This window comes from Perca fluviatilis, chromosome 12 (assembly GCF_010015445.1).
Source record: "Perca fluviatilis chromosome 12, GENO_Pfluv_1.0, whole genome shotgun sequence".
In the NCBI taxonomy this organism is placed as follows: Eukaryota; Metazoa; Chordata; class Actinopteri; order Perciformes; family Percidae; genus Perca; species Perca fluviatilis.
The window spans coordinates 2,688,766-2,698,895 of NC_053123.1; the positions used below are offsets into that span (position 1 = coordinate 2,688,766).

A 10,130-nucleotide genomic window follows, 5' to 3' on the forward strand; every position below is an offset into this window, starting at 1 on the left:
TTTTTGAGAAGTGCACGTCAGACTACGGTGTAGGCTCCGTATCTCCACGTACCAATGTACGTACCCACGGTGTCGATTTAACGTAGAAGCCTAAATTGACGTTTAGGTACGAGGAGATACGCTGGACCCTATGCCAGACCCTATGCCAGACGGACCCCACACCAGACCCTACTCCGGACCCTATGCCAGATCAGTTTAGTACTGGTACCAGTTTAGTACCGGTACCAGTTTAGTACCGGTTCTCGATAGCCATCCCTACCTAACAGAGCTGCTGGGTTTGAAAACTGATTTCCATTATGGAGCCAGGCCACTGAGAGCTGAATAGTTAGACCTTTTGCATTCTAAAAGGTAAAGCTAGCCCATGGAGCTTTTGAAGACTGGACTGGATTAAAAGATGGGCAGGATTAATTGCACCCAGTGAGTGGTTTTAGCAAAAGGACCATGAGAATGGAATTGCAGTAACCCATCTGACTCATAACAAAGGGATGTAATTCATTTTTCAGATTTTTTATATATATTTCTTGTATGGAAAAGGGCAATCATATTAACGACTGATCCTTAATGACTCACAGTCTTTATTTTAGTCACTTGTTTTGAGTGACTGACTCACTAAAATCCTCTAATCTGAACTCCGTGAGACTCATGGTTGTCACAGTAATCATTATTTATACAGCACTTAACACACAACACAGTTGATCCAAAGTGCTTAACAAAACACACAGGGAAACAGACACAAAAGAAGGACACAAACACAATAGAAGAGAAGAAAGACAGAGTGATGATAGAAAAGCCCTATAACAATGGCTAAGTTAGCCACAGTTAAAAGCCAATGATTAGAGGTGTGTTTTAAGATGACTCTTGAAAATCTTGATAGTGGGGGAGAATCTGATGGTGGGAGGAAGAGAATTCCACATTTTTGGGGCAGCGATAGAAAAAGCCCTGTCCCCATAACAGTTAGTCCTGGATATCGGGACAGACAGAAGGTTTTGGTCAGATAACCTCAGATCTCTGACAGTATATGGGGACAGGAGGCCTGTAATCTTAGAGGGGGAGAAACCATGTAACATCTTGAAAACAAACATCAGGATTTTAAAATCAACTCTACTGTTCATTGTCATATGTCATATTTCTTTCTCTCTCTCTCTCTCTCTCTCTCTCTCTCTCTCTCTCTCTCTCTCTCTCTCTCTCACACACCTGGTTCTGCTTGAGGTTTCTGTCTGTTAAAAGGAAAGTTTTTGGGGAATTGTTGGGTCTTTGTAAATTATAGAGTGTGGTCTAGACCTACTCTATCTGTAATGTGTCCTGAGATAACTTCTGTTATGATTTGACTATAAATAAATATAATTGAAATTGAATCCTTGAAGCCTCCATCTCACAAGGGAAGGCTGAAATGAAAAACAGATATGGTGTAAGTCAGTGGTTCTCAACCTTTTTTGTGCCAGCGCCCCCCTATCCATTATCCAGGTCCCTAACGCCCCCCATCAAATATTATGTAGGCTAAATGCCCTGAATATTAATGATTACGCCCTAATATAGGCCTATTATTGTTGTTACTATTGTTATCAAAAATAATCAAAAAATCAAATCATTGAATGACAAACAACACATGTATTAGTTTCCCAGCTATCAAAAACGCCATGTGAATACAAATGATATATATTTACAGGGTTTTTTTTAAAATGCAACCATTTGACATTCAAATTAAATAACAGCAGCCAATCAGAACGACTAGATATGTAACATTCAAACTATAAATAGGTATTATCAAAAGACCTGCTGCATGGTGTGAACCTCAGCACCTTTAGAAGAGGACTATAATTTGAAGTGACCTTTTTTGTTTGTGAAGTGACCTTGGGTGTCATGAAATGCGCTTTAAATAAAATGTATTATTATTATTATTATTATTATTATTACAAACACTAACAGTAGCCAATCAGAAACAGCTAGCACTTTAACATTCAAATCTATTTTTCATTCAAATCTAAAATCGAATTGTCGAACAAGCTGGCACTTATCAAAGGGTAAAAGCAGAAGGATCACACACACACACACACACACACACACACACACACACACACACACACACACACACACACAACACACACACACACACACACACACACACACACACGTATTTTGGTGATGACAAACGACTTGAAGAACGACACCTACTGCCGAATGGAAATAAGTTTACAACCTTTGAAAGTTAGTGAGAGGCGTTTTTTAATGCTTAGAAGAGTCTAGCTATGTTTGCTATCGCCTGTCTTGGGAGTAAATAGCAGAAAAAAACGTTTGGAGAAAACGCACCCCCACATCGCGCTGTGTTTTGTGGAGGTGTGAGAGTCCCGTACAGTAAACAGTGACATCACTGCCTCTATGGCTTCCATAAGAAAGTTTTAAAACACCAAATATAAGCCCTGAACTGCCCGCGAGTTTATGGAACAGCTGACTGTTTGCCAAACAACAAAGCACAGTCGATATCTCTCGCACGTCTCTTTTCTTTCTCTCTTTCTCCGTGAAATGAAGCTGCATTCAGGTACAGTAGGAAACGCTGTGCTGTTTTTTAATAAACCATCTGACGAAAAACTGTTACTGTGAAATATAAAGTCTACTTGTGCTACATTGGGGTATAAAGAATACAACAGGACGTCGCGGCGATTGGTTTATTCTTATCTGAACGCAGCTTCACGTAGTAGCTACAGAGCTCATTTAAGACGATACTCTGACGGCCCGTTTCCATGAAGGCAGCACGGAGCTGCACTAAACAAAGCTGACAGAAGCACAGAGAAGATACCCGTCTGGTCCAGTCGCAGTGCTGTAAACTGGCAGCTTTTAATGTTGCAGACTACTTATTCTTTAGTAGTTTTTAAGTGTAAACATGTATTGTTATTGTGAATCTTTGGTTTAAACTAGCTTTCAAACAAACGCCCCCCTTTCCAAAATATTTGCTCCAACGCCCCCCATCATCTTCTGAACGCCCCCTGGGGGGCGGTACCGCACCCGTTGAGAAACACTGGTGTAAGTAAAATAAAACTTTCCCAACCTTTACAATTGCTTCTGTCCACAAAGATTGACTGAGCTACACAGGAATAACAAAAAAATCCAGTTAACACATTTCACATCTTTTATTTCTTATTACTGATGAGAACAAGGAGGACAGCTCTTGGTGAATTCCTTCTGGGCCTCCTCTCAGAGAAGAAGGGGTGGGACAGGTTTGCTGGAGGAGGGCTCAACTTGTTATTGAGGAAGAGATCCAGTTGCAGATGACAGCGGAGTGCTAACACAGACAGACAAAAACAGATTTGCCCCTGATACCCTACTGAGGCTCCATTTTTATTCTGTGCCACAAATCCACAACCCTCAGAGAAATGGTGTGATTAATCATCAATGGTGAGTCCTTACTGTTTACAAGTTTTGGCATAAGTTGTGTGTTTGAAGCAATCAGGATAAAATTCATTGCACTGGGACATGAGAGTTGAGACACTGTTGAGTTGTACCTGCTGTATCTCAACCACATTAATTATTAACCTGAATCAGGCCTTGAAACCAAATATTAGTTTTTTATTTTATTTTAAATTCATGGGTATTGTGAAGTATCAAAGCCAGCTTTATGAAAACATAGTTAGCTTTCATTGACTGTCACAGTGACTCAGCAGTTTTCTGTCAGGAAGTGGCATACAAATACAGCAGGGCTCTCGTCTCCTGAGTAGCAAACATGGTAGCAAAATATATACGACAGGCCTTAGTGTTTTGCTTGACAAGATAAACAGACAAGTTTTATGACAGGTTGTGTGTTGTAACTTCCATAGGGCCTTTGGCTCAGGCAGTTTCAACTTTCAACTTAAAATACAATGCGTTTGTGTTCTTCTCCACTCCAGTGTTTGTGGGTTTGTGCATGCCGAACATAAAAGCTGAGAAAACTAAAGATGTCAGTGCAACTTTAAAATAGGTTTTTGGGTTTTTAGTTAGAAACTGAAAGTCAGATTTTTAATCCCTTAAATGCACTGTACATGAAAAACTAAAACAAAAAATGGTCTGGGTCTCCCCAACTCGTCAAATACCACCGCTTTGTCACGGCCTTCAGCGTCAGATACCGACACTCGCATGCACATGCAGCCAGACCAAAACAAAGAACAAAGAAGCTCGGATTACAGCACACACAGAGGGAGTGTGAATTCATTCTCTGCTCAGGATGCCAACTATATCTTAACATATTGCTGTGGAATTTCCAGCTTAGGAACTCATGCTATGTATGTTGGTACAGTGGTACCCAGGTCTCATTCAGGTCAGTGTCCAGCATAACCTCAAAACCTTTCCACGCAGAGGAGTACTTCAACTTTCTCCCTCCACAGATTGAGGGAATCTAGGCAGTTGCACGATAAAGGAATGTTTTGTTTCATGACTGTCTCCTTTTGGAGGTCGGTGGGCCTGCCGCACTTTTGTATTCTTCCCAGAGAGAGAGAGAGAGAGCGAGAGAGAGGCTGAACTAGGCTTTAGCCTGTGTTTAGGCGCCTGCAATATCTAGATTCAGCTAAAAGCATGACTTTAAATACACTTTCAGGAAGACAGGAACATCAGTTGGGATGGCACTTGATCCTAAATTCTCCTCCATTGAGAATTCATAAAATGCTTCTAGTTATCAAAGTCTTCCGAACATTTTTCACGTATGTGAAACGAGTTGTGCTGCGCCTTAGTTTTTCCTTAACACATAGCAAATAGTTCTTGGCTGCTATATTATTATTATGTTCTGAATATCATGTACAAATTCAAGAAACGTTCATCCAATCGACTCCATGGACCAACGGCAATGCATTGTTTAGGCAAGGCGAGGCATCTTTATTTGTATAGCACATTTCAGCAACAGGGCAATTCATAGTGCTTTACATAAAACATTAAAGAGCAAAAACAATAAAAAATATAAAAACAGATCAAATACGAAATTTTAGGATGCTAGTATGGGACAATGTATAAGCCGTCGCTCTATACACATAATCCACCTGCAATCTTTGCTGTTCCCAGAACGGTGCCGGTCCTACTGGTCTTGCTTTTTAATTGTCTTTATATGCTTATGTAGCAGGTTAATTGGTCGCCATGCTTTCAATCACACTCACTCTTTGACCAATCAGGAAGTAGCTGCATGTTATATAGGCGTCTCCCTGTCACAAACCCGACTCCTGTAATGTTGAGTTTTGCTGCTGGTAGGTTGGGTAACCCTCTTTCTCTTGGGTATTACAGGGCTACAGGGCTGCATTAGATTGAGTGATTGTTTCGGTGAATTGACACAGGCCACAGCCTTGCCTTTTTTCTGGCCTGCCCGTGTTTATTAATAGTAAGTCTCTAGCTTCATGCATAAGTCGAAACTGTGTGCTTTCTGTATTTTGGTGGTTTAATTATAGAGCCAGTCAAATCCTATTCTCGGGGTGAAATTCCCTGGGTGGCGTTGCCGGTGTCTTGTTTGGGTCTGGACGTTGAGCGGGCCCAAAAGGCGCACCCACCTTCCCACCTGATGAGTAGGCCAGGGCTTTGCATGGCCGCTCCGCCACCATCGCTGTATGTGAATGGATGAATGCTTTGTCCCATAAAGTAGAAACCTACTATATAAATGCAGAAGCCTACATTTACCACTTACCATTAGATGAGTGGTTCTTGAGAACGCTTCCAATGGGAACGCCAACTGAAAATGCTGCAAGCAACAATACTGGGAACCAAACAATGGCCCGTTCCTAACAGGCACGCGCTCCAAACGGGCACTGCACTAGTTAAATGCTAGATGGAGCAGATTTTTACTGCACAACTGTATTGAAATTACAAGAAAACGTTCACTTTGTGAATGGTTCATTCAGCCTTAAATAGCTCGCTCACATGTTTGGGTGTCAGGGGTACTTTCATGACAACAGCTATATATAATGCACTATTTCTGAAATGTGAAAATAAATGATTTTTCCCTACATGGTCAGTGCTACACTGAATTATTTTTTTTGTCTTTTTGTAGCCTGCAGGTACGTGGTGCTGAAGATCCGGGCTGCAGTGAGAGGCAACGTGCAGCCAGAGAAAACAAGCACCACAGCATGTAGCCAGGCTAAAGGTGTGTTTGGTTCAGATGATTCAAGAGTCCAAATCAATGAGCGCTGCTGTAAACCTGTTTGAGTCGCGACTCACTCAGATCTTTCACCCGTATCTTCAAATTAACCCATGAGTCGCGCGTCTCTAGTATCATTAACTCAGATCAGTTGAGTCCTACTACAATTCAATCTAAAATGATAACAGCGCCACACACAAACCTCTTGCAACATTAGCTACTACTAGTCCTAGCCATCTTAGCTGCCAAAAGCTTTATAACTTCCAATTTCGTAGGCAACCACAACTCCACAAGTCAACTCAAGTGAGTGAGCAGAGCCAGTCCGAGATTAGGAACTTCCCACAGAGCCGGAAACATTGCAAGCTTGCAGACCATGGGACTCATGAGTCATGAGCTCTTGATTCCTCAAGTGAGTCAGTCAGTCGCGCTTTTCAGCCGGCTACATTGTCATGAGTGGATCTGTAGAGTGAGTGACGTCTCTCCTTGAGTCAGGGTGAAAAGCAAATCCACAACAAAAGCCATTCTTTCACTTTTGAAATAACATACAATGTTCTACACGTAGTCTAGGCCTGCTGTAGGTTTGGTGTATAAATGTAGTATAATAAAATGCAATTAGGTCGAGCAGACAGTCCGAAACATTGCAAGCTCGGTAGACCATGGGACTCATGAGCTCTTGAGTCCTCGAGTCAGTCGAATCAGCCGGCTATGTTGTCAGGCATGGATCTGTAGCAGACTAGCGACTATAGTCTGTCCTCGAGTCAGGGTGAAAAGCAAATCCACAACAAAAGCCATTCTTTCACTTCTGAAATAACATGCTTATAGGTTATAGGTTTGGTGTATGTAGCATATCAAAATTAGGTTGATCGATTTGAAATAAAATAATATATTTATTCACTGTTGGCATTTCTCCGTTCCTGTTTCTATGTCTACGTTGAATGCCTATATATTTCTTAGGCCAGTGGTTCCCAACCTTTTTTCCTTGGCGCCCCCCCCTACTTATGTCTAAGAAAAGCTGAGCCACATATTCCAAATGTACGGGGATGATCCCCCTGAGGTCAGGTACATGGATACTTCTTTAAGACACACCGGCTTGCCCGGCCACACCCTATGCTATTTCCTATAAAGCACCTGGGTTTTATAGGAAAGCCGGCAGGGACATAAACTGTGACTGTGGTATTTCTCTGACTTTAGAAGATGGGCATGTATTGTGTTTGGGGAAAATATTCAACACGTTACGTTCTCTGAGTGAAGAGACTATCTCTGTAGCTGTAGGCCGCTCGGAGACGGTTCCGATCAAACTATCAGTGATTCCACGCCAGCACAGGTGCTTTATAGGAAATATATCCACGTATCCACGTACCTGACCTCAGGGGGATCATCCCCGTACATATGGAATATCTAACAGTGGAGAGATAGTCTCTTTACTCAGAGAACCAAGGTTACAATGTAACCGCGCGATTTATGCCTCTAACTGGACACTGTATTTCTATGTCGAGGAACATTGAGGATCATTACAAAACCAGAAAGGAATTTCCAGTGGGTAAAAACACTTCCAATACCAGGGGATCTTTTTTTTTTTTAAGTTTGCAACAAAAAAAATTTCTGTAATTTAGTTCCAAATTACAATATGCAATACATGTTACTGTATTCGTTAGCTACAACCATAGACTGTTAAAATAGTGGACGTGGCATCCGTGATGTCACCCATTGCTTTGTGGACTGCCATTTTGAAGCCTCAAGTTTGGCAAGGAAGATGGGGCCAAGCCGACAGTTTTGTTTATGGTTTCATGGCGCTGCTCTAAGCTAAACACTGAAGGGGGAAAGTTGCTGATTTTCAACCCTTCTGTAGAGAGTCATCCAGCGGAGATTTACCAGAGGGTAAACACAGACCTCCGGTACTGGTGCCATTCATCTGCACAGAAAATCAGCAAACTGCTTAGATCCTATCCCGAAATGTTGTGTGGACTAGCCAGACCCTCCTTCAGTGTTGAAGAGGTAGGTCTGGAAATTAAATAGAATGCAGCTTTAAGGAACTTCATATTAGCCTCACTTTTCAGACCCGGAAGCTTCGTCCATTAATTCTTACAGTCTATGAACATTAGAACATATTAAAAAGAGAGTTTTAATGAATATGGTCCTAGGTGTGAGGCATTTTGTTGGTAGGATTACATTCTGTAATCAAGATAGACATTTACAAATGCAGGACATATTTAGCCTTTTGGTTAATGATTTTTTTTTTATAATCCCTCTGAGTGCTTGTTTTACCAGAATACACAACTGTTTCTCACTAAAGTTGACAGTGGATTACATTTGAGGGCAGACATGGTTCTTAATTCTCTTTTAACCATTTTATCCTTTCTGTGGAAAATGTCTTCTCAAGGGCTAATGTGTCTTGTTGAACCTGTTCACATTTGCATATGTATGTGTCTGTGTGTGTGCTTTTCTGAAAATGGATTTAAACCGTGGTTGCTATTGTCAACCACCATGCCATGAAAAAGCCAAAGCCAGTGTGGCTCATCAATGTGTTTTTAGACAGAGCTCTATGGCACAGAGGAAAAGGCTTTATCAGGCTTTGGTTAGCAATACTTGTTGGGCCCTCAATTCATTGCTGACTTTGGTCTTTTAATGGGATTTATAGACGACATGAAGAATACAGAATATCACCACACAGCAGATCCTTAAAGTTTTCAAACCCTTGTTATTCCACACAGAAACAATGGTCTGTGAGATCAAGCTAAACATAATTCATTTTCCCTCAAACCAAACCAAACCAAACCAAACCAAACCAAAACCCAAAGAAGTCTGTTTTGGAGGAGCTTTGGAAATCTCTGTCTGTTTTTAGTTTTTTGGATTTAGGGGCAAAAACTGCAGGATAAACATTAAACCCAGTTATCTGCCTCTGCATCCCACCTGTGTCTATGTCTATGCCTCTGTCTCTCTGTGCAGGAGAAATGGATGGCAGGATGAGCGCTGATGGGTCAGCCTTGATTTCCCAACCGACCCAGACAGTCGATGACCTGCAGAAGAAAGACTGTGGATCCTGAAACTAAACCGAGAGCTGGGGGGTAGTGTGGAAGGTCTATAATGAGGAGACAAACACATAAAAACACACACACACACACACACACACACACACACACACACACACACACACACACACACACTCTATGTGGTTCATTCCAAATGTAATGAATCATCAATTCCTCCACAATCTCGCCACACAAACACAGGCACTACCATTCATTAAAAACTCAGACAAGAAGACTTCAGACTGCATTGAACTCTCACCTGCTTCCAGCTCTCGGTTTCCTTCATCCAGTGGAGACAGCAGTCCCAGTTGGCAGAGAGAATGAAAGCCTGATCACCAATTCCTCAGCAGAGGAACGGATCAGTCTGGATAAATATTAAAGACTCTGCTGATAAAGCTGCATCAAGTCATGTATTCATAGACCTGTTCTTTTTCTCTGTCACTGTAATCATTTTCAGTAAAAAAGTGCATAGTCCTTGTGTTGTGTTGTGTGTGTGTGTGTGTGTGTGTGTGTGTGTGTGTGTGTGTGTGTGTGTGTGTGTGTGTGTGTGTGTGTGTGTGTGTGTGTGTGTGTGTGTGTGTGTGTGTGTGTGTGTGTGTGTGTGTGTGTGTGTGTGTGTGTGTGAGACCGCAAACTCTTGGAAATATAGTAAATATAATACAAGACTTTTTACATTTCAAGCCAACTCGTTTTAAAACCACTGGTAGGGTTGTTGCGGACAGAAATAGAATATAGCATAGAAAGAATTGCAGAAATCCTTTGTGTACCACTGACCAATTTTTACATTATGCTGTTACATATGTCTACCCTTTGTTCATTTTCCCTTTTTGACAAAGGAACATGTGAGCAATTCAAACCTTGTTCCAATTGTTTGGATTTGCTCATTGCTCAAAAATAAAACAGACCACACATTGTATACCTAAAGCCACATGCTTGCAAATTGGTCATTGGTCAAGAAGATGGAGGGTGAACAGAAATAGATGTTAAGCAATAGATGCAATATGCCATCATAACTAGTGGGA

At 41.5% G+C, this 10,130-nt stretch overlaps 1 long non-coding RNA gene across 1 annotated transcript; it reads left to right on the forward strand.

Moving 5' to 3' along the window:
- Nucleotides 1–3,105: 3,105 nt before the first annotated feature.
- Nucleotides 3,106–9,586, forward strand: LOC120570246. Its single transcript, XR_005641036.1, has 3 exons — nt 3,106–3,390; nt 5,993–6,085; nt 9,026–9,586. It is a non-coding gene; the product is annotated as an uncharacterized LOC120570246 (long non-coding RNA).
- Nucleotides 9,587–10,130: the final 544 nt, after the last annotated feature.